Here is a 27,122-nt window from a genome sequence, read left to right on the forward strand (position 1 = left end):
TCAACAGCAGGAGGAGAGTCCTCAACAAAAAGTGTAGAATAAAATTGTCGAGCCTCATAAGACATGGCCAAAAGAGCAGAAATTTGTTGCCCTGTAGAGGTAGTCGAAGAGGAAATATAACCTTTATTACAACGAGCCTGGACCGAATGATGGAAAAACATTGTATTCCTATCCCCTTCTTGCAGCCAATCAATTCTTGTCTTTTGCTTCCAAAAGATCTCCTCACGAAGCTCCCATTCCTCCACATCACGTAAAGCTTTTGATTTCACATTCCCAAGAAAGACGGTAAAGCCATTATCTCTAATCTGACGAGTAATCGCATCAAGGCGATCCATAGCATTCCTCTTATGGGACTTATGATTACCAAAACAAAACGTATTCCATATTTTGAGGTGGTATTTAACATACTGAAGCTTCTTCACAAACACATACATAGCAAAACCATAATCCGAATCACCCTCTCTCCACCACTTATCCACCAAGTTATACAAAGAAGAATCACGCAACCACAACAATTGGAACTTAAAGGGAGATTTTTTTGGAGCAATTGCAGCAGAAGCTGAAAACTTAATCAGCCAGTGATCAGAACCTCGCCAATGAAGAATTTCAGAAGAAGAGTTCACCACACTACCAACCCAGAAACAAGAAACAAGGAACCTATCCAACCTTTGAGAAATAGCTTCATCCCCACTACAACGATTGTTTCAGGTAAAGATTCCATTAGAAGGCTTAACATCCACTAAGGCAAGAGCATCCACCTGAGCACGAAAAAGGTCAAAAGCAAGGCCAAGTCTAGGCAACCCCCCCCCTCTTCTCATCCAAACTAAGCACAGAATTAAAATCCCCACCAAGAATCCAAGGAAGATACATAGCACATGAGCGCACATACCTAATATGAGCCCAAAGCTGAATTTTACCCCGGATATCAATAGGAGCATATAAATTCGTCAATAAGACAGTCTAACCAAACTGAAAGATAGAAGCAGCCATGGATATATATGAAGGACTAGAAATACACCAAAGGGGAACAACTTTACGAGGATTCCAAAACACCACCAAACCTCCTAAAGAACCTTGAGAGCCAATACAGTGGCATTGACCAGAATACCAAATACGGGGAGCATACTGGAACATGACATCAACAGAAACCTTAGTCTCCTGAATACAAATAATATCTGGAGAATGACAAGAAACCAAATCCTAAACAACTTTTTGTCTGGGGGTGCTATTCAAACCCCTTACATTCCAGGACAAAACAATCATTGAGAAGGTGCAAAGAAGTGAGCATCAAGTGGCCTCAAATCCCCTGATTCAACCAACAGATCTCCTATTAATTTAAGCTTATCCAAGTCCTTCTTCCTACCAACTTTAGACAAGGACTCCACCGGACCTTTCTTTAGAGGGTGTTGATGAACCCCCATAGTCTGAGAGGAACCCCTGCACTTGCCAGCATTAACCACCGCTCTAGCCAAATCTGCAAGAATCATATCATCATGTAGAGGATCAGTCGAAGTCGTATGTTGATCTTGCCTCACAATAATATCTTGGAAACATGTGGATCTAGAATGGGGACCCCAGGCTGAGCAGTCTCCATAGGGATCCCCTCCTCCAAGGCCAGAGAATTCAAGACCTCAAACCTATTTACCACTTCATCTGATTGACTATCTCTTAGAGTTCTTTTCAGACCTTGGTTCTTGGCTCTAGTTTTAACCTATTCAAACCCATCCTTGTCTTTCTCCAGATCAATGTTACTCACAGGAGCATTCCCTTTCTCCTTCATACCCACATTTGGCATGGAAAGGGAAGGAGAAGGGGAGTTATTGGAGTTGGAATCTTGAGTAACCTTAGGGCATTTCCACTGAAGATGAACGTATTCATGACAAACCCGACACCGAAAGGGGATGGACTCATAATCCAGTTGTTGAACCCAAGAAGAAGACCCTAGACAAATCTCAATAGAGTCTAGCAAAGGATGATTCAAATCAATATCCACACAAATCCTAGCATAAGAGATTACCTTACGATCAAGAGTTTGTTGAGCCACCGCAACAGGCTTACCAACAAGAGTGGCAATCTGCTAAAAAATATCATCTCTCCAAAATTCCAAGGGGAGGCGAGGCAAACACACCTAGATAGGGATCCGAGAGGGTAATTCCTCCACAGAATTAAAACCCACATGCCAGGGTTTAATAAACAATCCAACCTGTTTGTAAAAATATGGGCCTCCTTCAAACACCCGATTATGATCAACCAAGTTGGAAAAAGAAACCATAAAATAACTGTTCGTTGCCAGCATAATGTCCATATCTCCCTCTACCTGCCATGTACGTCAAATCCAAGCTTCCAAGGCTGGAAAGGGGATTCGAATCCCCAAAAATTTACAAATAAGAGCATGTCTGCTCCAATAAGACACATCATCTGCAACCGCATCCGGAGAAACAAGTAGAACCGGCCAATCAAGGATTCTAGGGAAGCAACCATTCACTTTCTTCATACTAGAACTCTCTCCCGCATAAAATGAATCTTTCTTTTAGCCATGCATCATTGTAGATGAGCCATGCAAACCCACGAAAGGCCTATTTTGAGGCATTCCACCATCGTCCACCACTAGACAAGACGAGAGAAAGGTCTCTGCCATGAGGGAAGAAAGCCAAAGCCACACCAAAACACACCTCGCCACTCTGCCAAAACCCACTCACACCAAGCAAACACTCCCCACAGGCATCGCACAGACAAAGACACAGCCGCACCCCAGCAAAGGCCACCCCCAAAAAAAAGCACGGAAGAAGATTATCCCTCCCCCCACACGCCCCAGACAACACAACAGACGAAGAAGGAACGGCTAGGGCAAGGATGCCCTAGCTTGCTGCGCGCGATCGCACAACCATTCGCATCTCACCAAAAATCTCAACTCCGAAGAAAAAAAATCAATTTGGTGACTACAATAGATGAGAATTATGTTGGCATAATTTATTATATTGTCTTACTACTACAAATGTGAAAGGGACGATGTCACATCACTCATCATTGAGCAGGGTGTGACATTGCAATTCTCTTTCACCTGCTTGTGTATCTTATGTTTATATATATATGTTGTGTATAAACATTGGTGTTATGTAGGATGTAGGTACCAGACATCGACTCCACTTGGATTCATAGGTCTAAGTGTGTCTCTAATCCCAATGGCAAGTTGAACAGAGATAGCATAAGGTCTTATCACACTCTAGGCTTAGTTGGTGTCTTGTCAGTTTTAGTGTTGGAGTCTTAGTTGTCTTGTTGGGTCCTTTTGTTGGTCCTAGTTTGATTGTCGATTTATGATTGAGATGATAGTATATATTGTTATGCATAGCCTTGTGTTGAGTAATTAGTTAATCATGTGGGAATATTGCAAGTCCTATATTATTATGGTATTGGTATTAATTTTGTGGATTATAATATTAAGCATTTATAATTATGCATGAAAGATTATTTATTTATTATATTTTATATCTATGAGGGATATTATTGGTATTGAGTTTAAATTATATTAATTAAACATTTAAGGTTAGACATGAATTTGATTATTTATTTTATTGGTTATTTGGAGTTGAGGGAATTAAATAATTAATTATTATGTATAGCTCATTGGTGTAAATTAGTAAATGATGGTATGTATGAATAAATATAAATATATATTTATGTATTGGGAGCTTATTATAAATTAAATGATTATATTGGTGGAGTATTTATGTTTATTTGTGCATTTATTTATTTATTGTTTATTTATTAATTTATTGTTTATTTATTTATTCTTCATTATTTATTTACTTAACCTTTTGTATTATTGGTTTATTTTATTTTTTAACCTTTTTATCTATTGTTTTATTGTTTATTTGCTTGCCCTCTTTTACTATTGGCTTTGGGAGTTGTATTTGGAGACTAATATTATTTTAAATAAATTTTTATCTCATTTTTTGCAAATGGTTGGTAAAGTTTATTATTTTTTCATTATTTTGATTTGGTGGGTTGAAGTATGATTTTTTGGAGTTAATTTTAAATATAGAGTTTGGATTTTGTCATGGGGTTCTTTTCTTGGCTAAAGTTTTTATTTGAGTTTTGGATGGATTTTCCTACGAATTGAAGAGTGGAGAGTTGACTTTGGTTTTGGATTTATGTTGTGAATGCGTTGGCTTGGTTGTATCTCTTCTACAACTTGCTCTTGTCCATTTCTTCATTTCCAGGTTGGTGGTTTGAATCCTTTCTTATGCATTTTTATTTATGAAAAGATTGTCTGCATTGTGTATGTGGAAAGGGGAAAAAAATGACTAATGTGTGATAAATAAAAGACTAGTTTGTGCATTATGCATTACTGTGATTTTGGCTCCTTCATTTTTGGTTGCTGGAATTTGTAGCTTTGGGTCTTCATTGTTTTGATTTATGTCTAAGCCTATATCTTGGGGATTTTGTTCAATGCCTTGGAGGACTTATTTGTCTTGCACTTCAATGTTTTGATTTTCATTATTGTTGTTGCCATGAATGTGAGTTATGTACAGTGACAAGCAATACATGTATTGATCCGGTTTGTAATGTTGTCGTTATGGTTTTTGATCTGTGTGGCTATAGATCTTGACCTTCTATTTTTATGCTATTGTTGTGAATCTGATTTGTAAGAATCCTATTATTCCTATTTTGGAAGTCAGAATTTATCTATGTTTCATTTTTAGACTTATCATTTTATTTTGTTCCGTGTCTAAGTCATTTCGCCTCTCTGTTGTAAATGTGCCATTATGGTGAATGTATGCACTAATGTTTTTGTCATATGTGTCGTTCTACTATGCAAATGTGTTATTATAATTATTAAATGTGCTAAACTATTTTGCATTTTTATCAGATTGGCTAATAGAGGCACTAGATTGATCTTCTTATGTGCTAGTCTATGCCATGAATGTGTTAGTCTGGGGAGCAGATGTACCAAACTGTTATGTATGTGCTCCATTTGGTTTTATGTTTGTGTCATTTTAATTGGTATATCTACGATTATATGGTTCTTGAGTATTACTTTATTATATGCATGCATCAGAATTCTGTGTATAGGTCGCCAGTAGATCATTAGTGATGGGTTTCGAGGTCTAGACTACCAGGAGATCTTATTGGGAGTTGTTTATGTAAGCAAGTGATAACCTTGAATAATAAATTAATTTAGATGGGATGGGTAGTAGGATTCACATTAATAAGATAATTCAATGAATTGTGGTGCCCCACTCATGGCCTAGAGTGCTAGTACAGGCTCAAGATGAGATTTGGGAAGGCCTTGGAGAGGCAACCAAACTCCCTTGATTCTCTCAAAGGTTGAGATGGGTTCAACATGGGTATCATGGGTGCCGAGGCAAGAGACCTAGGATAATTCCATTTGGTTGTGATAACATGTGATGACAATCTTTCCTATATGTGTCCTAGTACCTTAGCCTTGTTTTGATGGTAGCCTCTTGTGTCTCGATATTTTTGGTTGAGACTTGTGTTGTGTACTCGGTTATGTCCTTGTGGCTTGATTTCAGTTGTGGTTGTAGACTATGTTTATATTCCATGGTTGTTAGTTGTTAGCCTAGGTTCAGAGTGTGTGTGAGACCTTATGTCATTCTCCGGAGCATGGGGGGTGGACCATTTTAGTTCCACATGGTCTGTTGGTTTGACGCCTTCTTCCATTGGGATCCTCTTTGCAGGTTGCTCATGTGTGTGGACATGGATTATTTACCTCTTCAGCTTGTGCTTGGATTCTTAGAGCAGCTATCATGTATTCTTTGTAATTGGAAGACTTTATTGTAATCATGTACCTTGGATAATTATATTTGTACCTAGAGATTATGATTCATCATTGTAGCAGATGTTGTATATAGAAGTGGTTCATCTTGTGTAAGACATAATATGTAATTTAGTTAATGATTCTTTTAGATAGTGATTTGGGTTTCTTGTTGGAATAGATAATGTAACCTTCTATTGATCATCTATGTATTTATTGTAAATTTGATAAGTGTATAATATAAAAGAATAGTGTGGGTTTTTCTATTAAGTGATGGTTGAATGTGTTCTAAAGTCGATGGAATAGCTAATTGTTGGATTTATTGGTTAAGAATATTTGGATTTGGTGCCTTAAAATGAACCTATCGTAGTGGTGGTATTATGTTCTAATTCACGAGAAAATGATAATGTGGTCAATGGATATTGTTAAATGGATTATATTTCATGTATGCGTAATGATGAAGTTAAATGATTACTTTCCTATGCTCTTAGAATGAAATGAAAATTAAGATTAATGTAGGAAACGACATGGTAGAGTTATATGTTGTTTTCATGTCCTAATGTTAGGTTAAGTAATGGCGTTGAGATGCCCCAGGGAATGCAATTCTATATGTGTTGTAAGTTAATTCCAAGTGCATATTTATGTTCATATGATCATGATCAGTTAATATATGTGCTTATCTTAGTTATGTGTGTTGTAATTGATCTTTTAACTTTTTTTATCTATTTTCTTGTATTTTGGTTAGTTTCTCTAGGGTATTGTTTGCGGGCACTACACTTTTGTTGTGGAGGGTTGTAAGTGAAGGTTAACAACCTTGGACCATCTGTATTGCTTTTGGATTTGATTGTGTAAGTATTTTTTGTATCAACATTTTGGATCACTTTAATCTCCTTTTGCTATCTTTCATCCTGGTGATGGATCACAAAATGTGATCTGAAATGTTGATGCAAAAAATACTTACACAATCAAATCCAAAAGCAATACAAACAATCTCATGAATTGTGGAAATCTACTAACATTAGTCTTAGACCATTCATGTTCTTTTGTTCTTTTTTTTTCATTTCTCTCACATATCTCCTCATATATTTTGAAGACTTCATAAATGAATGGATAATTTAAGATGTAAGTAATTGTATGTTGTTGGAATATCAATAAAAATAAAGATTGCTCTACTTTTCTTGTGGACCACATAATTACTATGTTGTGTATTTATTTTGTGTAATATATGATTGTTTAAAATTACAATTTATATTTCCTTTTTGCTCAGAAATACTCAACATGTAGTAGTAATTTCATATTTGGAAGTTAGTCTGATCTTATGCTTTGTTTGAGTATTGGGTGAACCCTTTTGTCGTGCAACGGTAACTTTTTACTTGGGAGTTTCTCTAATCTTATAAATTATGAGTATTGGATGAACCACTTGCTTCAGTTGGATGAACCAGTTGCTTCAGTTGTTGTGGAATGCAGAAACAATAAGCAAACACCTAATTTTCAGACTGAAGCAAAGACAAATAAGTATGGAAAGTTCAAGGTGGAACTTGTTCCATCCATCTTCCACTCAGATAAACAACTAAAGAGATGCTATGTAACCTTGCTTCAAAATGAAGAGCAAAAAGGTCAATGTGATGTAAGCTATAGAGCTTATAATAATTGTACTATTAATGGAATCTTTCTAACTATGTTCATTTTTATTTTATTCATTGTCCTATTTTATAATGACATTATTTTCTATTTAAAAGGTTGTGGGCCAACATTGTGAAATGCATTTTTTTTTTTTAATCATAATAGAACCAATTTTAATATACATGGGTATTTGTAATCATTAAAATGGTGAAATAGAGGAAATAAACCTAAGAATGAAGAATTATAAGAATCACTAATATATTTTTAAAATTAACAATAATTATAGGGAAAGGATACTAGTAGCCATTATAGCTAACTTCGCACACTAGATCCTAGATAGTACATTGTATTTGTTATGTGTGCAAGGGTCAAAAGGTGGTCATTTCAAAGTGTCGTTTGATACCTACTTAAAGATGCACCAATAACCATGCACTACAACCACCTAAAAAATGGCCAATACTTATGCACAAATGCCCCATAGAGTAGTCATGTGCCATGGGTACCAATAAATTTGCACAACTCCTCCAATTAAAGTCCAAAAATTATCACTACTAGGGGTAAAGTGGGCGACTATTAATACATACGAAATATATTAATGGGCTTTTAGTTATCATTTATTTAGTTTCTTATGCAAAATGTATTAATGAGCTTCTAGTTATCATTTTTTTAGTTTCTTTAAAGTTAGTAATTGGGGGATTGGGTGAGTAAAGAGTGAATGGTAATTGGGGGATTGGGTGAGTAAAGAGTGAACGGTAATTGGAACATGGGTTGTAATTGGTACTCTTTTTCTCTAAATTACTCAAAAAATATCTCTTTTTTATTAACATTTACAACATAATTAATTAGATTTTTTTTTTGTTAATTAGATTTTGTGCCCTTGCATCAGGTTCTTATCTATAGGCTTTATTCCTTATATTTGGCTCAATGTCTGCCTATAAACATTATGGTGCTAGAAACCCTAATTTTGAGTCCCCCCCCCCCCCCCCCCCCTCTTGCTACCATAACTAACACTCTTGTCTCTAGTAAAAAATAGTGTATTCATCACCCTAGGGCCACAATTACCGCTTATCCTAAAACCCCCTTTTCCTCAGTGGTTATCACAAAGCTATGTGCATCAAAGGATCAAAAGCCTTCAACCAGTAAGAGGAGAGGAAAAAGTACAGGCCATCGTAAAAGGATTACCATTATGGAAGAGTCCAGTGATGAGGAGGATGAGATGAGGGAGAGTAACAATAAGAATGAGGGTAGATGATGGTCTAACAGGCTAGCCTCCCATAGTACTAGTAAAGGTAAAAAATTGAAACTGGTTGATTATGATTCGGAAGAGGATGAGGAGGAACGGGGAAGGGAAATGAGGAGGAGGAGGAGGAGGAGGAGGAGGAACATGTGGAAGGTGGCGAGGGTGATTTGAATGATAACCCTGAGAAATTGGTTAATAATAGCTCCACCCATGCTTCTGATGGCATGTGGGTTGAGCATGTGAACCCATCTAGTGAAGTTAGAATTGAAGAGAAGGATGTTAAAGTGACTACTACTAGAGGTAGTTGAACAAATTGTCAAATTGTAGACAAGGAGCTGAAGGCGTTGGGAACTAAAATGTTGATGCTTAAGGCCAAGATTCTCAACCTTGAAAAGAAGATGGGCAACATCTTCAAGTTCAGTCTTCAGGTGATACATAGTTCTGCAACCTCCCTTTGTCTTATGCATGAAAAAGTTTTGGGCAAAACGACTGAGAAGGAAGGCATGAATTCATAAGGAACTCTTCAAGTTCATCAAAAGCGGGTTGTGGTGTTAAACAATCTGGTCATGTGTAGAGTCGTAGGGTTTACTTTTAGTTTACATATTTTTGTTGTTTATGTTTTATGAGGCTTGTCTCCTTTGTTGAACAATCTAGTTAGCTACAATGTCTTTTGTTAGTTGTTGTTTTGTTGTTGGACTATGGTTTATTCCTTTAATTGGTGGTTTATGACTACTTATGAACTGTTGTTTAACTAGCTTCTTTTGGTATTATTTTATTGTGGTTGTGTCGATGGTTAATTGTTGACACCATTTGACTATGGATATAATAAAGACAACACTCTCCTTTTGTTGCTTTTTACTATAAAAAACATAATTAATTAATTTTTTTAATTTTAATTTTTAAATATCATTTAAAAACAAAACTTTGATATTAATTCAACAATTTAATCTTTAATATATCAAATATTTTACAATATCGACAAACTAACTATTCTAAAGACACTATTTTAAACCAAACATATTGCTTATCTCTACGACAGATATTAGAATTCCGTACGATTTTCAAAATGTGCAAAACACAACGGATTTGGACGAAATTTTCAGCATGAAATCTTCGTGATCTTCATTCCTATTGCTGTAAAAATGCAAAAAATTGCACAAAAAATTGTCTTTGCACATCTGAAAAAAATTTAAATTTTTTTTCCAATGCCATTTTATGTGAAGAACAGCCTGTTCCCAAAAATTACATACTCACAAATACAATTCTTGATTTTATTTCCGAATTGTTTATTCATGGAGCCCACAATTTTTTGGTATTAGCAAAAGAAACCCAGGAGCGCACACGGGCTTTCCATGGTTATCACCATCATCTCATCTGAGAAACAATCTTCAAAAGGTTTTGCGCAAAATGAGCAGATAATAAGACACACTGATTAGCCTCTTCCAGCTGCTAGTGTCGTTAAATAGAGGAAAAATCCCCCCATTCTGCTCAGAAATCTTCTTCAGCTTCCACCATGAGCTCAAAGATTTATGGAGCTGTATTATTGTTGGCCATAATCACTTGTTTTGCTGCAGCTGATGCACTTCATCATGATGATGCCCATTTGTTGTCTGTTAGGATTGTGGGCACTGTATTTTGTGATACATGTTACAAGCAACAATTCTCCAAAAACAGCTACTTCATTTCAGGTATAACTTGTCAATTGGGTTTTCTTTTCTTGTAAAGCCTTTTTCTTGGGGTACATTTGTTTGCTTTCCTCAGGTTTTTGTGTGAATGATTTGCATCAGGAGACACTCAACAAATGAAATTTAAGATTCTGACTAGAGATGTTCTTGAAATTATGTTTTTTTATCAACAGTTCAGTTCACATAACAATCCATCATTAAAATGATATCTTAAGTGCATAAATCAGTTTTACTTACCGTTTATTACTTGAATGAATTGTTCTAAATTCAATAGAACTTCTCAAATTTATTTTATTTTAATTTAATGTATATAAAATAGATTTGGATAACTAATTTCTTAGTTGGATGTTACTCGGATCTTATGTTTTGTTTGACTAATTTCTTACTTGGAGGTTACTTGGATATTCAATGATCCATCATCAAAAAGATTATCTTAAATGCATAAATCAGTTTCACTGACCGTTTTTTACTTGCATGAATTGCTCTAAATTCTGTAGGGCTTCCCAAATTTACTGTAATTTCATGTACATAAAATAGATGTGGATCAGTAGTCTGATCTTATGCTTTGTTTGGGTATTGGGTGAACCCTTTTGCTGTGGAGCAGTAACTTTTTCCTTTGGAGTTTCCCTGATCTTATAAATTGGGATGAACCAGGTGCTTCAGTTGCTGTGGAATGCAGAAACAATAAGCTGACACCGGATTTTCGGACTGAAGCAAAGACAAATAAGTATGGACAGTTCAAGGTGGAACTTGTTGCGTCCATCTTCCACTCAGATAAACAACTAAAGAGACGCTCTGCAACCTTGCTTCAAAATGAAGAGCAAAAAAGCCCTTGCAAGCTGGTATCCATGGCCAACTCCTCCTCATTCACTTTGAAGAATGAAGTCAAAGAAGGATAGTATCCACACATATTCTGCAGGTTTCTTCAGCTACAGGCCTCAATCTCCACCTCCCTTTTGCTCCCAAGATGTTGCTACTGACCCTAAATCTGCCCTAAAGGCTTCATTAAAATCTTCTAAAGCACCATCTCTGGATCTGTTACCTCCCATTCCATTAGAAAAACCACCACTGGTTCCACTCCCTCCTCTGCCTCCATTCGAAGCACCACCACTGGTTCCACTCCCTCCTCTGCCACCATTAACACCTCCTCCTGCCCAATTTTCTTCCCCAACCCATAACTAATACCATCCACCTCCATTTTCACTCCACTCCATATACCCCTTAAACCAAGTTTCTTCCAATACTTTCATTGTTCCACTTCTCCTCTGCCACCATTAATACCTCCTGCCCAATTTCCTTCCCCCTAATACCTCCAACCTCCATTTTCACTCCACTGCTTATAACCCTTAAACCAAGTTTGTTCCAATACCCTCATACACTAGAGTCTCTCCATAATCTTAAATGTTCTTCATAATCACTCGAAGTATTTATCTTAAGGTAAATAGTCTCAGCTTTCTACTGGCATTGAAGGATTTGGATATTTGAATAATGTTTGCTTAAGCACCAAATGATCTGATTTATGAAAACCAGATTACAATACCTGGTGTGATACCTGCGGTATTGTAGATTTCAACACAAAAATTGACAACAAGAAGATTGCAAACCAAAAACTGTCTCCATTCTATTCAAAATTGGAGTTTATACAAGTCGAATGTATCCCAAGGGTCACACAAATCCCTTGGAATTGAAACGAAGAGTCACCATAATGTTTATTACAATTAAACTACTAAAACTATCAAAATTATCAAAAAACTAAATATAAAATTTCAGTCCACTTTGAGAAGGCATAACTTTCTCATCCTAACTCCGAATTACAAACCGTTTGATGCGTTGGAAAGGTATTCAAATAATCTAGAACCAAATTTTGGAACCATATTTGTCCAAAAATGCACCGAAGACCCTCAAAATTACAATTTACTAAAACATAGAAAATTTTGAAAAAATTAGATTTCAATATTTTCCCAATTTAATCCTGATCACCAAAGGATTATGAAATTTGTAGATCTAAGATTGTATGAACATATAAAATCTATGTTCATATTCTATATGACCATTTTCATAAATAATTAATCAGAGACATAGTTAGTGATTTCAACAAATAAGTTCGCGGAAGGCTAAAGTAACTTTATATGTATTTTCCAGTCAGATGTAGGATTGGCATTCTAAACTTCAACAGTAGTTGGGGAATTGTAGACGTACGTGTTGGTGTTAATGGCAATTGTCTTTAAAATAAAATGTGATTTTTCATACTACAATTTTTTTTATTTTAGTCGTTTCTATCAATTTATCTTTTATAAATGTGAAAATTTTATTTAACATTCTTTGTATATAAGTGTAAGTAAAAGAATTTTTGGAGTTTCTATCTTCACATTATTATATTTTTTTAGGAGGTTTTCATTTTAGCACTATTATACATTTTAAGGGGTTATCAATCATCTAATTACTATAATATTTAAGTCAAATTTGTTGACCCATATTTTATGATTAGAGATTCACACTAGTTTATCTCTCATGAATATGAATGATATACTTAGTGCTCATTACATCTAACTGATATTGACAAGGGTGAAGCATCATGACTTTTCCAGAGGTCACCCATCACCCATACCAACACTACTCCAATATAGTTAAGTAAGATGGGCGACCTCCCTAGAAGTCTTCATTCTCCATCCTTGTGAGCATTCTCTAGATGTAATGTGTGCTAAGTAGACTATACATGTTCATGGCAAATAAGTTCAAATGCATGACTTTATGAAATATGTGTTAATGAGTTCAATTCAAAAATTACGTAATCGAATCCTACTAAAATATCATAATGTGATACGCTAATAAAAATGCCTCTTCCTTGTTATTGGATAAACTAGAAGGACTCTGTAACAAATAGTTCATAAGACACACAATTTGTTGAAGGTTTTGCAAATAGCATAACAAATTGCAAAGACTTGATTTTGAGAAACAACTTTATAATTAAACATGTTTAAATCAAAATAATATGAAAAATATTGAAACAAATGATTTCCCAAAAATATTGATGATTTACTTCCATAAACATTACCTAAACACAATAAATATTAAATGAAGATAAATACATTTATATAAACTATTATTTATTAGTTCCTGCCCATGGCAGGAATACTATTGCATTCATCATGTTTTTAAAATGCTTAAGTAGTTATTATTTATTGTCCTTGACAACCAATCAGTGTTTACAATTTTTTAAACTAAAATGATTTTTTGTTTTTCCAAAAGTTGACATGCACAATTTTTAAGAGAAATATTTTAAAACATGATTTATTTTTCATTTGATTGGTCTACATTAATTTCAGTAGGCCTAATATTTAATTTTTATCAAAAAAATAAAATGAAATTTTCCTATAATTATTATTACTGACATCACTTTTTATACTCCATTAAATTAAATATCAAAATCACATTTAAAGAATGAAGTACTTAACTAAATATTTTAATATAAATTTGACATGCCATTAATTACGAAACTTCCAATGTAACATATTTTAATATTTTAAATGTACATGATAAACCATGTGCATCGTTTAACGTGCATGTGGGCTCTAATTTTTTATGGATGTTATTGCGAATTTGGCTGCTGAGTAGTAGGTCCCACGTGGAATTCTACAAAGTTCATTGCTTTCCTTACATTTATTTGGAGGGAACAATGTCACGTCATCCATGGAGCATATTATTAAATTTTATTAGAAGGTTTATATTATTATTTTTTATAAGAGTTTAAAATTTTAATTTGTTGATTATGTGGCAATTTGTATTTAACGATAAGTTGGCATTTGGAGGTACAAGTTTCACTTCAAGTAAATTAATTTTATATTATAAGTTATTATGAATAAGATTATTTAATAAATTATATATTGTCATTTATTTTTTGTTGTTATATTAATTATACATACATTAATTTTTATTATTTTAAAATATTTTATATTAATTATATGAGAAGTTTTAAATTTATTAGATTTCTTATAAAAATAATAATATATAATTAAAAATATAAGTATATTATTATTTTAAAAATTGATTTATATTATATAAAAATAAAACTTACAAAATATGTTTTAATGTCTGTATAAGGTTCATTCAAACGGAAATTTTTGTGGATATTATGATATTAAGATTTTTATTAAGAATTTTATGAATCCAAATAATATTTTAAATAATATAACTTATATTATTATATCATGTGTAAATTCATTTAAAAATATATATTATGATTATATATTGCATTTTATAGTAAAAATTATTAGATATAAATATAATATAATATATAATTATTATTAGAGGGATGAATATATATAATCTAGTAACACTCATTTTAAACAATTAAAATTAAATCTTTTCAACTACAAGAGTATTTTAATTAAAATTTTCTAATATTAAAAAGGAATTTTAATATATTAAATTAAAATTTGATAACACTAACTTCTCTTCTCTCCCTTCTTTTCCCTCTCTACCTATCTCTCTTTAGCTCCCCCCTTCTCTCTATGTGCTTCTATCCCTTTCTCTCTCTATCATTTTATCATATTGCCACATATACCTCTATTTCCCCCTTTCCCTCTCCCTATATACCTATCTATCTCTTCCACTCCCTATATACTCATCTCTCTCTCTCTCTCTCTCTCTCTCTCTCTCTCTCTCTCTCTCTCTCTCTCTCTCTCTCTCTCTCTCTCTCTCTCTCTACCTTTATCTCTCCCTCCACCTCTTCCTCTCTATCTATCTATCTCCTTATCTATATCTCTCTCTTTTTATTTTTATCTTTTCCTCCACCTTTCTCTACCCCTCTATGTATTTCTCTCCCTCTCCCTCTCCCTCTATTTCTATTTTTATTTACTCTAAACTAATTATACTAATGGCAGGAACTTGACGCTTTGCGTCCTTGTTACATATGCATTAATAAATTTAATGCAAATTATACAATTAAATCCTAACAAAACATCACAAATATTATAAAGATATTTTGAATTACAATTTTTTATGATTAAATACTATTTAAACAATTATTATTATTAATATCCAAATAATTTTTCTAAATTACAATATTAAAAATATTTAAATAATTTTTATATTTATTATTTTTCCAATTTAATAATAATTGATTTTTTTATTTAATTTCACTCGTCGTTAGTTTCTTATCTATTTAAATATGCATATGTAATTTAAAATAATTATGAGATATTCAAACCATTATGATTACTATGCTATCGTAACAAAAGCATATACTATAAAACATCTACTTAATGATTCAAATACATTAATCAAGACCAACACTTGTCTCTTCTTAAGACTAACACATATCCCTTCCCTTGAAATCAAGAACCTATCTAGTTTACCAAACTACATAAAGTTTATCAACATTTGTCTTTGTTTATCTAATTATGTTCGAAGGACTATTGGTAAACTTGCATCCATAAGTTATCTCTTCTCAAAAACAAATGAATCTTTGGTCTACACAATTGTGCATAAATATTCATTAATGGGCATCCCTAATTGATCAATCTATATCAACTCTCAATAATGCAATCATAGCATTCTTTAATCATGAAGCACCACAATTAGGTCTAAAGAGTGGATGACCCCTTTCTTCCTATCAAATGAGAGTTGGAGTGTCTAGCATTAGACATGTACAACAAGGTAGTATTTGGATTACACAAAAGTACAAATAAACTCCTCTTTAGTACAAAATATATTGACACATACAACATAGGATCCAAGTAAACAATTCTCAATAATAACACTCAAATATAGATAAAAAAATTACAAGCATTATTCCTTATCAAAATTATTATTATTGGTTGTTCATGTGCTATTCTTCCTGGCATATATCTTGGGCTCCCACTTGTCGACAAAGAAGTCACTCCCACTTTTTGGACCTCAGTCTTGAAGAGACTCTAGAAAAAATTGGCTAGGTGGAAAGGTAAAATCTTAAATCATGCAAGTAAACTACATTTGCTTGTTATCTATTGCAAATGCATCTCGAATTAATTTATGTCTCTTTTTAAAATTTACAAATTTGTAGTTGGAAAAACTGAAAAGATTCTAAGGAACTTCCTATGGTTGGCTACAAAAGAAAGCTTAAGAATAGCCCCAATAAATTGGTACAAGGTATATCTTCCTAAGGATCATGGGGGTCTAGACAATAGAAAGATTCACCTCTAAAATAGGGCTCTCTTGTCCCAGGTGGATTGAGACCTCATTTCGAAAACTAAGGATTGGTGTGCCATAATGAAATAAAAATACTTAAACAAATTTCAATTCAATAGGGTTATTGTTAAACTTGGTATTCCTAAAGGGTCCCCAATCTAGAATAATGTTATCTAATATTGTAACCTCTTGCATTTGGATCTTAAGTGAAATTTGGGAAATGATAGTTAGATTCAAATTTGGAAGGACACGTAGATTTTGGATCAGCCTTTGAATAGCTGCCATTTATTTAGGTGTCTTCTTGGCCTAGCAAGGTCTTTCTTTGGTTACTCAATCTTTGATTACCCAACATTGAATTACAATTATAAAAAATGGAAGAATCTTGTGACTCACTATAATAACCAAGAATAAATTATTTCTCAAAAGCCCAAACTCTCCAAAAGTAACTCCAATTTATCAAGATCCTTTTGTTTCCTAAAGATGATGATTTATTTTGTGCTAGAGATAAGAGGGGAAAGTTCTCTATTAGATCTACTTATGGTCTATTGTTAGATAACTCCAAATTCTATGGAGTTTGGAAAAAAAAAAAAAAATCAATAAATCATCCCCAAAATCACCTTATTTTGCTGGACTGAATCTCATAATAGAATTATCACTCAAACCAACCTAAAATGGAGAGGGTTCTAAATCACTAATAGATGTGCTTTATGCTATAATGGAGAGGAAAATGTGTCCCGCCTATTTCTTCATTGTGATTTCTCTAAGGAAATTTGGGAGTTGTCCATTCAAAATTTATAGATCTATTAGACACTAAATGATGGATTGACTACTTTAATTGAGAGTTGGACTTATCCCTACATTCACCCCTTGAACTAATAATTATGGAACCAAATCCCCCAATCTTTGTTGGAGCATCTGGAAGGAAAGGAACAATTGAATTTTCAAAAATGTTGAGAGAAAGGAGGTGTTTATAGTTATCTCCAAATTGTTGGTGGATAACAGCTCTATCTTGACAATTGGAAAACTTTGGATATCCCCTTAGACCTTTGAAAATTAAAGTTGGATCCTTGTGGGGTTTATCTTAGAAAATGGCTAAAGTTGAAAACTTGAGAAAAATTTCTCATCAAAGATGAAATGGAGATCCCCTAAATGACTGAGGATAACCAAAATTTGATGGGATGACCAAAGGTAACCTTGGCTTAAGTAATGGTGGTATAATCTTATGATCCTCTAGGGGTGATGCTATTCTTAACTATTCAGGTGGTTTGGGAGTGAAAACTAATTATGTGGTTGAGGTAAAGATTTTACTATGGGGTTTTAAAATTTCTCTATGGGAATAAAAAACCTTTAGATTAAAGGAGTTTCCAAACTCATTCTTGACTCTATGAAGGGAAAGATCAATTTGGGATGGGCTATAAATGAGATCATTCATGATATTCAAGTTCTACTTTTGGGATTTGACAAGTATGACTTATCTCATATTTACAAAGAAGGAAACAGAGTTGTAGATGCTACAACCAATTTGGGTATTAGCTTCAAGACCTTAAGATGTTGCAGAAATAGGGAGAAATCATCAGAGAATGTTACAAGCCTCCTATTAAAAGAGTTTCAAAAAACCATTCCCTCTAATGGTGAGAGTTGATAAAGAAATGTATATTTGGTAATATATATTTTTTTATTCTTATGATATCTTTCTCTCTTTAGAAACTTCATCCTCTAGGTTCTAGAGAGACGTGGACTAAGTACTTGGATGTTGTGGAGGTGGAAATGACTAGGACAAAGTTTCTTAGCATTTGTATTGCTACGTCTACATGGAGATTAGTTCTTGATGATGGGGATTGTACTTGTAAACATTTGGAAATGGTACTCCCTAATTATTGTACCCCTCATATTGTGACTCAGATGTTTTATAACATAATTTTGATAGTGATAGATGGCATCGATTCTCTTATGAACTTGAATGGTAAGAGTATGCAAAAGAATCATCAAGTGTGAAGAAATATTTTTTATTAAATATAAAGTACAAAGTAATGATTTATATTACTCAGCCATGCATTTTCATTTGATTGATAATCCTTATAGATTCCCTCTTTGTAAGGTGATAATTACACAAGTCTCTACTAATTTCCACTTGCTATTATGGACTCAAAGTTGGGTTTCTTTTGCAAAGGGGTTGGCTTTAAAGATATTTATAGATTCTTCATTTTTAGAAACACTACACTATGATTGTTGTGATGGGAGGTGACAGGGTGAGAATAAATCTAGGGTCTTGTGATGATTTTTGTAATGATGCTACCCTTCGGCATATTTGCAATGATGGAGTGTTCAACTAATTCCTAGAGTGTCTTAATAAGCATGATGAGAACTTTTCTATATAGTTTGCAATTGCTTAAAATAATTGACAAGTGAGAATGGATGGAATTTATTTTAAAGTTGGTGAAGAGGTTATTATTCAGGCCACAAGGATGTCATTTAAGGGATGAAAGATGAAGAAACACTACAAGGACCCAAAAAATAAAAGTATGGCTCTATTCTTTAAGGACGACGAGGCTCTGATGAAGGTTTATGGTGGGTTTGATAAAAAGGAGCTCCCAAAGCTATGGGAAAAAGTATGTCTTTTGCTCATGAAATTCTTTATGTTGAATAGTAGATTTAAATGTTTCTACTATTATCCATAAGTTCATATTGTGATTGAGACCTCAGATTGGAGCAAGAGTTGATATCCATAATCTCTTGACTATGGATGAGGTATTCGAGAAGACTACCAAGTAGGAACGGAAGCTTCAACAAGCATCTAACTAGTGGAAGAACCAAGATGCTAAGTTTGGGAATAATAAATTATAGAACAACCAGTAAGGAGGTAATAGTCATTAGATTTGGAATATAAAGAGAGGAAAATATTTTTAGGACAATATAGAGGGGAATCATAATGGAAGCAACAAGAAGACCAACTAAAATAAAAACAATAGTAGGAAGGATAGGCCTAAAGGACCTAGAGCACCTTGTGATGAATATTATGTATACAAATGTGAAATTTATGCCAATGCTTGTCATCAACAAATAGTGGGGTAAAGTAATCAATTAGGAGCATAGAAACAACAAATTCGTGCAGCTGCAGACAACCGACGGGTTGAATTCCAAGCCACATCAATTCAATTCTAGGTAATCTTTTTGGCCAAAATATTTCTATATTAATTAATATTTCCCAGACAATAGAATTTTTTGTAAGTCTAAGAGTAGTTTTTAAATTACCAATTAGTTTGGGTCATATGGCTAACTCATAGATGGTCCAATATGGCAATCGAGAAGAAAAGAGGGTAGATTCTTGTCTTTCATGGAGTGAGTTAGAACTTACTAGCTTTCAAACTCAATTAAACTTATATGTATCCCTCTTAGGATCATATAATGTGATTTTAGGGATCATTTGGTTGGTTGAATATAATTCTATAGTGAATTGTGAAGATAAGATAGTAATATTTTTGGATGACTTTGGGAATCATGTTGAGATTCATGGATTTCATAAACCTCTTAAGCTTAGACAAAACTCATCTATGCAACTTAAGAAGGCCCAAAGGAAGGGTTGTTCCATTTATCCTATCCAAGTCAGTGATCTTGACAACCTGAATCCTATACTTGATGACTACCCTATCCTCAATGAGTTTCAATATGTGCTCCTAATGGAGTTAACTGAATTACTACCTAAAAGGGAGTTTGAATTTTCAATTGAATTTCTACCAAAGAATAAGCCTCAACCAAAATTTGAATGACCATTATAAAATTATATGAATTGAAGGAACAATTATAGGAGTTGTTGAAAAAAGAGTTTATAAGACCCGGTGTATCTTCATGGGTTGCACTAGTAATCTTTGTGAAGAAGGATGGGACCTTGCGCTTGTGCATTGACTATAGGATGTTGAAAAAGGAAATAATCAAGAACAAATATATCCTACCAATTATTTATGAGCTATTTGATTATATGGAAGGATCTATAGTGTTCTCTAAGATAGACCTTAGATCCATCTATCACCAATTGAGCATCAAGGATGAGGACATTTTTAAGACAATACTTGTTATGGTCACTACAAATTCATAGTGGTGTCATTTGGGTTAACTAATTCTCTAGGATCTTTCATGAATCTAATGAACAATGTATTCAAATATTTACTGGATGACTTTGTGTTGATATTCCTAGATGATATCTTGATATATTCAAAATCAATTGAGGAGCATGATGAGAATTTAAGGATAGTTTTATAGTGTCCGAGGGATTGAAAACTCTTTGGTAAGATATCCAAGTGTACCTTCTACCAAGACAAGGTGAACTATATAGGCAATAACATTTCAATAGAATGGATTGTAGCTGATTCAAAGAAGAAAATATTTGAGTGGAATGGTAAGTGTAAGCAAGCTTTTCAACTTTCAAAAGAGAATCTCACTACAACTCTTTTTTTGGGTATACATAATCTTAAAGGGCAATCACACTAGTAACAGATGCATCAAGAGAAGGTGTAGGAGGAATACTTATGCAAAGTGGATAAGTGGTTGCATATGAGTCTAGGAAGTTGAAAAAAATTGAGCTAAACTATGAACCACGTAACCTAAAGTTAGTAATCATAATTCATGCACTTCAGAGTGGAGACATTATCTTTGGGTAAGACTTTTGAATTGAAGATATACAACCTAGGACTCAAGTATATATTTACTCAAACCAATCTCAATGCTTCCCAAAAGAGATGGCTAGAGTTTATTAGTGAATATGACTTTGGGATTGAGTACATCAAGGGAAAGAAAAATAAAGTGATAGATGCATGGTAGATGGTCTTAGCAGAAGAAGACATCTAGAAACCATGATTACTATAATGTCTAATTTGAGATAAGTGGTCCAAAATCTACAAGGAGATGAACATTATTCTAGAGTGAGGTAAGCTTTAGAGAAAATTACCTCAAACCATCAATTTGATAGTTATGTGTTTGAGTCAAATGGATTATTGAGGTGCCGAGGGAGGATATAAATTCTAGACGAGGAAGTTGATCTTAGAGAAAATCTATAACACACCTCATTCCCCTCTCTCATAGGTGCATTGCAATGAATTTATTACATGATTGGTAATTCTTCCATTCTTTCCACCTTTCCTTTAGAAATAGTGAATTCATTATTATATTTAGTTCCCTTATGTCATAGTGTTTCATATGACACTTGTGTGCACAATATTATACAAGTGTGACATGTTGCATTTGTATCTTCATTATTGTTTAAAAAAAAAATTGATAATTTCTTCCTAGGTATGTAGATTGGATTGAGGATCTTTAGTTTTGTAGTGTCCTAAATTGTACTCCCTTACAATTTTTTCCTCATTTGGGCCCTCACCTTGGTATTCATCCTGTAAGGCCTGATTCTGCTCGCACTATGTATTTCACTCAAATTTTCATAATTTGCATTTCCTTCCCCAGGATCTTGGGACCTTGGTGTTAGGCCCAATATGGAAAGCTAATTTACTGAGAGGGGAGGGGTGAATCAGTACTTCAATACTTTTCTTCTACAATAACTTTACTGTTAAGCATAAACTGAATAGTGCAGTAACATAATATAATGCTAAAACAAATAAATAACAATCATACATGATTCACTCCATAACACATATATTTTGGTTACGTAGAAACTCTTGGTTAGAGAGAAAAACTATGATGGGGATGACACCCACAACTTCACTACTGCAATAATAAAGGTTGCTTGGTTAGAGCTACATGCTTAGCTATTTCTAATAGCTTACCTTGTTAGGAGTATCAAGATCTATTAGATCTACCTTGGTAAAGGATTTTACAACACTTATTCTAAATGCTCCACCTGGTTAGAGGCTTTACAATTTATAGACTTAGTTAGAGTCTTTTACCCTATTAAAGGTTTCTCTTACAACTTCAAAATATTACAATAAATCATTACAAATATCTGCAACTTTACATATGGAATGTTATAGCAGATTCTATGTGCTCAAAATGATATTACCTTGCTTATAGCATACCTCGGTAATCCATATATTAACTCGGTAAACCCTTCTGTTTACTCTGTTCCTTGACTGTTCTCTGAAATCCTTCTTGGTGACCTCTGTGTTTCTCTATCAACTGTAACAGTCATAACACTTTGTGATATCTCATGATTTTCCTTTTTCGTATATGTCTTGCTTCACACACACATGCACATATGTACTTGCACATATATCTAATCCTGAATTCATGCTATATAAATAGATCTCTTATGTCGGTGATCTGGTCCATGCTTCGATCTTACAAACATGATTTCTCGAATGAATAATCATGCAAAATATTTCATTGGTTAGATGACCTCAAAATCATACACAATCTTTAAGTGCAATTTCCAATGTGATAATGATTACTTGTTCCTCGATCTTTGTAACACGTTTCCCATATATGTCCAGGTTCAGTGAATCTAGTAACACATTTCACTAAGTGTGTGTTCACTCGGTATATCATTCTTGCTGCTCGGTAGACATAGAGTGTTACTTAGTAGAGTGTTTGGTGTATACTACGCTCTGAGACTACTTTCTTCTATAACCGACTTCACTATGCTTACCGACTGTAAGATTCGGTAGAAGTAACCGACTAGAATATATATAATAACTTTGAACATAAGACTAATGGAAATCTTAGCAAGTAGTAACAATCTCCCCTTTTGACATTAGTTGAGATGTTTGACAAAAACTACTTTCAAAGTTATAACTCAAAAATCTATATACTTGCAAAATTTGACTAAACTGACAATATATACATTTGTCAATGAAATAGTATATTCAGATATACTCCCCTTATCAATATACTGTACATAACTCTGATTTTGCATGCTCGGTGATTAATGTTCTGTGTGTTTCTCTTGTTCTTTGTTTACTGCTCTATTCACTGCTCGGTATACTCCCCCTTTTTGACAAACATCAAAATTTAGTTACCATTTGGTGGAGGCAATTGGTCAAAAATGGATTTATACTTTGTCCTTGCTTCAGTGAGGGCGATAGAGAGTGCATCCTTGACACTGTCCATTAAAGAATTATGTGCTTGAATGTCAACCAATATAGAAATTAAGCCATCTAATGTGCTTCCCTCTTGTGTAGTAGATAGGTAAGTGGCTCTGTTGATCTGTTCTTGAATGGAGGACAAAGTTTGAAGAGTCATAATGTCCATCTTTATTTTGTGCTCTTCATTCGTGAGTTCCAATTGTTGAGCCATGAGCTGTTGTAACTTTGTATAAAAATTCTGAACAGAATTGGGCTCGGTGGTCAACTTATTTGAGAGATCGGTGATCTCTTTCTCAATTGCTTCTGTTTTATTTTTGATATCTTTAATGAATAAAGAGAATGTACAGAGTTTCTAAAATAAATAAAGAAGGTGCTTGAGTTGAGGGGACAACTCAGCAATAAATTTAATAAGTTTAACTTTGCCAAGAGCAATAGCTTTCTGTACCTCTTCAATCATTTTTGCAATGAGCTCTTTGTCCTTTAACTTGCTCAAATATTCAGATGCATCTACTCCAAATGTCTCTATCTGATTGAGGAGTTCATCCAGTTGAATATGGATTGCTGCGTCTATTGACACTATCTTTACCTTCTGAAGTACTTTATTTTTCTTTTGTATGGCCATTTGTTTTTCCTGTTCGGCCTTTGCTTTGCAAAGTTCACCAAATTCAATGAGTGCTTGCCCTTTTAATTTTGATATGTCTACATTGGGCAACACTATTGGTTTCAATATATCTACCTTGAAACTATGCTTTTTCATCTTCTTTTCTTTAGATTTGGCTAGTTGAACCAATACAATAGCTTGGGAGGCTTGTGGATCCTCGGTAGGTTGCTCAGTGGAGGCAACACTTTTCTCAGTTTATTTAGCCTTTGCTGAGTCCTTCGATGATTCGGTGATTCGATGATTTGGTGCTCAGGATCTCAATTGCAACATTTTCAGTGTTAGGAGGATCCTGAGAGGTCTGTTCCCCAGTGGCCTGAGGAGTAGCTTCTCCTTCTATAGACTTGTGAACCTCTGCACCTTGTTCAGTATCTTGAGGGGCCTCGATTGCAGCAGAATGAGTGACTGGAGGATAAAGGTTAAACTTGTTCCAAAACTGACTCACTAGATACCAGTTTTGCATAGGCATCGCCTTCTATCATTTCCTGTTCAGGTGCCTCGGTGTCCATGATGTCTTCATCAATTTATATGGTGTCAGCAGGGTCTTGCTCAGTGACATCAGGATCTTTCTTGGTGACATCAACTATTTCAACTGTAGCTTGCTCACCAGCATCCTTGATTCTAAATATTTCCTGCCACTTTTCTTTTGTCTCATTTTCTACTTCAATATACAAACCATTCATCAGTTTTAAGGCTCTTTGCTTGACGAGGAACTTTGTGTGGTAGGTTGTTAGATGTTCTTTTATTTCAACTACCGATATGTCTGGAAAGAGATGTACTAGACTTCTTTCTCTAATCTATTTCTTCGAGTCCATTGCATATTTCCACCTGTTATCAATATGCAAATATAATTCTTTTGGAAGAGATTTACATACTTCCAATGGGACCAAGTGGAATTTCCATAGTGTGCAGATGACCGCTTCTTCTATTTGTATCTTCTCGTCATCAGATCTAGTTTCATACTTAACATATCTTAATCCTCCAAATCCACCATATTCTTTCAAGTTAGCACAGAAATTTTCAACACTATGTACATTTACCTTCTTACTCTTGACAATCTGAAATTTACTTGCATCTTCAGATTCGGTGTCACTAGACTCTTTTGCCAAAATGAGTCTCTGAGTAGATTTCTTATAGGTTTTGTTACCTTAGGAACAACAACAGTCTTTAGTTTCTTACTCGGTGACACTGCAGATGATCTTGTGTTTGGGCGCTTTACTGAGAGAGTCGGTGATGCCTTTGATGTGTCATGTTTCTTCCTCTTTAGAACTTTCCCTTTAGGCAACTCGGTGCTTAGTGTAATAGTAGCCTCTTGGGCTTCTGATTCCTCCTCGGTGATTACTAGTGTGCCCTTGATAGGTGTGGAGGAAGAACCTTCTCCAAATTTCTCTGATAGTGCCTTGATCATCTTTGTTGCTTTTCTTGTAGCTTTTGGTACTACAATGCTCATCTTTACTTTCTCTTTCACTTCTTCATATGCTCCATACCTCAGCTCTATAGCATGGCTTGGTAGTGTAAGAAAGGCATCTATCTGCTGTTGTGTGATGTCAAAGTCAATCTCATAACCCATAGGTGGCAAAGATTGAGTTCTTGGTTCCACAGCATTCACATAGTAGTAGTCGGTGTCTACTTCAAAACATATGTCATCTTTGTGTTTTTCCACTAGCTGGGGTCGAATGCTATACCTGTTATGCATCTTCTCTTGAAACTTTCTGAATTAATCATCCATAATATCATTGAAGTTGTCACCTAGATGTTTGATAAAGTCATTGATTTGATGGGTGACTGGTCGGTGTAGCTCCCAAACTACTTTACCGACTGTTGGAAAGAATTTTTTAAAATAGAAAAACATGCATACTAACAGTGATCCAAACTTTAGTGTATTGGCCGAGTTGTTCTTCTTTGGCTTCCTGATGGTGTTCATATTCTTAAACAGGATTTTCAACAATACTTCACAAAGATCAATTTTCATTGCCTTTTTCACAATTTTGTATGCTAAGTCGACTGCTGCACAGGGTACACTATTTTCCCTTGCTGATTGGAACAAACAATAACCTATCACTCTAATAGAAAACTTTAGCTCTGCATCAGTTACATTATTCAGTTTCAATCCTCTACAATCAGATTCAACTCCAGTTAAGGTGATCAATTCCTTTTGTGATATCATCTTCTAAGCTCGGGCATGATCATAAATAGGGTAACCGGGGATCAAATGAATGATTTCCTTGGTGATTTTGAATGGTTGCTCCTCTAACCACATGAAATCATCGTGAACTCTGCTCAGAACAAACTTGACCCACTAGGGTTTGAAGACACGGGGATAGGTTAGGGCTTTAGTCAATCCCTTGACCTTAATGTGCTCATACTTGCTATCCAATTTCCCATCGGTGCACAATTCATCATAAGTGTCTTTGATTTCAACATGACCTAGTTCTTCAACTTGATATTTGGTGAAGAATCTGACATCCTCAACTAGTAAAACTCTATCCGGGATGAGTGAAAATGTAGTTTTGTCATCTGGTTCTGATGCCACTTTGGGAGTTAGAGAGTATTTTAGTGAGGGATTTTCAACATTCTTAACAACAACGGGTTCTTGGATCTTTGGTGCCATTGTAGATTTTAGATAGAAATTGTCAAAAGATCCTTACGGTTTGAAAACTTTCAAATGACAGATGCTTTTCCTCTTAACAAATATGAAACAGAAATCTTCAACAGATATGATCGGTAAACTAGCTTAACAATGCATTGAGATTGATGTAAATACCTTGAATTTCACTTTGGAGGAGGTTTGATCGCCTTAGATTCGCTTTGCTTTGTTCTCTCAAAAATTTGGTGAGTAAAAATGACCACGTAAATGCTTTAAGTACACAATATACCTTATCGGGCTCCGTGTAGGTTAGGTTAAAACATTAAATGCACTCGATTTCACTAAACCGATTTACTCTCC

The 27,122-nt window shown here is 34.3% G+C and overlaps 1 pseudogene; it reads left to right on the forward strand.

Moving 5' to 3' along the window:
- Positions 1-4,257: 4,257 nt before the first annotated feature.
- LOC131040922 (proline-rich protein 4-like) lies at positions 4,258-11,781 on the forward strand (annotated as a pseudogene).
- The last annotated feature ends 15,341 nt before the right edge of the window (positions 11,782-27,122 follow it).

This window comes from Cryptomeria japonica, chromosome 10, assembly GCF_030272615.1.
Source record: "Cryptomeria japonica chromosome 10, Sugi_1.0, whole genome shotgun sequence".
NCBI lineage: Eukaryota > Viridiplantae > Streptophyta > Pinopsida > Cupressales > Cupressaceae > Cryptomeria > Cryptomeria japonica.